Raw genomic sequence first — 3,063 nt, 5'->3', positions numbered from 1 at the left:
ACTTAGCTAAACTTTATTTTTATTTTTATTTTTACCTAGCAGCCAGCGATTTGATTTTAACTTTTTATTTAATATTGTACTTGATTATTTTTTGAGTTGAATTTATATTTTATAGAATTTAGTTTTATATGGTTGAACCACCTGGTTTATAAAACATGGTTTTTAACCTGTACGTAATATCTATTTTATAAGTTGAATGAATTCCTTAATATCTTTTTCAACTTCAGTTAGATTTGATCTATGGTTCCTAGCGTCTCAAATGCAAATAATGTCCGGAGTTCCTTCAATGCTATTAACGATGAAGAGGTGACCGTAAGCATCCCCGGAATGGAGAAGATGGCTACTGATATGGGCCCGCGTGTAACGTTACAAATGCCAAAGTTAGGGGAATATCAGGAAGCAGTTTTTCCTAACTATTTTTTTGAAGACGACAATTTGCTCCTCATCTTCAAAACCAGTAAAGAAACCCACCTTGCAGCCATCAAATTCCTGGAGAACGTTCAACACATGTTTAGTATACGGGGATTTTCAAATGGAACGACGGATATAACCTTTTTAGGATCTCTGGAAAACACTAATTTCCTTGACCCCTTTGTTATTCATCGTCCTACACCTTACTGTGGTAATTACTATCCCAATAATCAATATCTTAGCGGTGCAAAGGCTCACGAGTTGTTTTTCAAGCTTGAGTTCGGCTGTTTTATTATTTTATACACATTTATAAACTTATAAACTATTAGGTATCTTATGATATGCTATTGAAATTCTACAACCGTACGTATGCTTATTTTGTGAATGGTTGCTTTCAGTTGCATTTGATCGGTCGTTTCTAGGAAAGAAACTTTGTGAAATAATAGCTAACTCGGGGGTGAAGAGTAAGTCGTTCACAGTGTATAAGAAGGATACAGATGAAAGCATGTACATAAAAGGGAATATGCCTAGAGTGGAGAAGATTGTGGTAAATAAGGAAGGTTTGTGTGTGTCGCTAAACATGCCCGGTTTCGAGTTAGAGGATGTGGAGTCGGGTTTTGAATATGACACGTTCATTATTGAAGGAAAACGAGAGAACGAGCATTATATCGCAGGGATACGTGTATCAGAGGGTTTTAAGAGGGAGCGTGATATGATCAAGAGAGAGATGCAAGATGGGCTGTTTAAGGCAACTCTTCCCCATGCTAATGTTAACAGGCTCGCGTTCAGTGCGTATCGCTATATAATTAAGAGATACGGAAGCTAGCTTTATATATCTTAATGTAAGTTTTGATCCGCTTGATTTCTAAGAAGTAAACCAGCAGCCTTATACAACATTCATGTATGATTATTACGTCTTTTTAGCGTGATTTTGGTGGATTAAATTGCTTTATTTAGCTGCTGATTATGGCGTATAAAGCACCAATTACTCATTAATGGATTAATATAGCTTTTGGTAACAAGTCAATTTAAAAACTTTAGCTAAAGGTGAAAAACTCAAACTGGGCTAAAAGTCTTATCAAAGTCTATTTTAACCTCCTGAATCGTTTCGATTTAGAGATGCAGATTAAGATTATATTTTGTAATCATAAATGGAACACATATAAAATCAGACAAAATACTGTTTTCTGGACACCTAAGCAACTGCAAGCGTTTCAAGTCAAACCTGTTATCCAACATGTTAGGACTCTAGACAATGTTTGCAACAACCTGATATCAAAATTAAATACGAAGATGAGTAACACAAAGTGAAACGTGTATAAACCGGAATATCACCAAAATATCTTACATTTATGAATTATGAATAACACAAACTAACCATTATTGTTGTTCGTCATTTAACCGTTGAATCAGTTGCTTCAAATAACTGTCCCTGACCATCCACTATATAAGAGGTATTGCCACTTCTGGATATAATGTGAAGGCATATGTTGTGTGGAGGTTGGACGTAACAAGGCATACCAGGAAGCCATCTCTGATCAATGTAATATAATAAAATCAGGTTTGGACTTTTATGCTTGTTTTAGTATCAATTCGTTGGGAAGTTAGAAAAATCAGGTGTCGTGATAATCAAGCTATTTTAATTTTGAAGTTAGATTCGAATTAGATTTTAAAAACCCGTTCAAAAACATCACAAGTATATCTTTTTGGATAGTTAAAAATCAACACCATGGGAGCTTGAACTCTTGCTGGCTTTTAATTTTCCATTTTTAGATAATGTTCAAACTAGAATTTGTTTGTGCATAGAAAAATAATCAAGTGAGATGATCAAAAACTCAAAATAAACTACCAACATTCCAATTCGTTACATAGTATATGAAGAAAATAAAGATGACAATTATTTTCAGTGTAAAACTGAAAAACAAACAAAAGATAGAAAATGTATAATCAAATGAATGTTTACATTAATAAAGGATTGACTCGAATTACCGAAAGAGTATACATCTACGTTTAATCCCCTTTTATAGATGATTTCACTAAAAACACACACTTAAACTGACACCTAGAACATGCGGCAAAATTTCTTCTGCTAACTTGCTAAAAGCTTCTAATAAAATGTTAAGGGTTCCTTCTATACCAATTAATAACTTTACTTTTCTCAAATGTAGCGGTGTTTTCAAGCCCTAGGAATCCATACCAGTCGAGTTGACCATCGACTATTTTCTTTTGGGAGTGTGTAGCCGTGTTATCCAGCCCGAGAACTCCAAACCAGTCTGGTTGACCATCAACTCCTGAGCCATGGAAACAGATATTGTGCTTGTTGGGCAAGTAGCTTTGCCTCAACATAGTCTTGTTGCTCAAATTTTAGCTCAGCTGTTTCCTTCAACTGAAATTGCATATCCAAACAAATTAGAATTCACATATGAATCAACTCTACTTTTCAAACTCTACATAATGTAAATTAAAGAAAAAAAATCAACAAAAAAAAATTCAGATTTATTTTCTATGTATCGTGAAATCAACAAAGTTTTCCAGAAAAAGAATAATCACGTAATGAAACTCTTGCCTACTAAAAAGTGATAAATGTTTATGAGATTACAGATAAAAAAACGAAAAAAATAAAAACCTTCAGATCGACATTTGATCTATTAG

This window comes from Bidens hawaiensis, unplaced genomic scaffold, assembly GCF_021521415.1.
Source record: "Bidens hawaiensis isolate Kalapana, Puna unplaced genomic scaffold, B.hawaiensis_p1.1 tig00035511_1, whole genome shotgun sequence".
Taxonomy (NCBI): domain Eukaryota; kingdom Viridiplantae; phylum Streptophyta; class Magnoliopsida; order Asterales; family Asteraceae; genus Bidens; species Bidens hawaiensis.
This window is presented reverse-complemented; position numbering follows the sequence as displayed.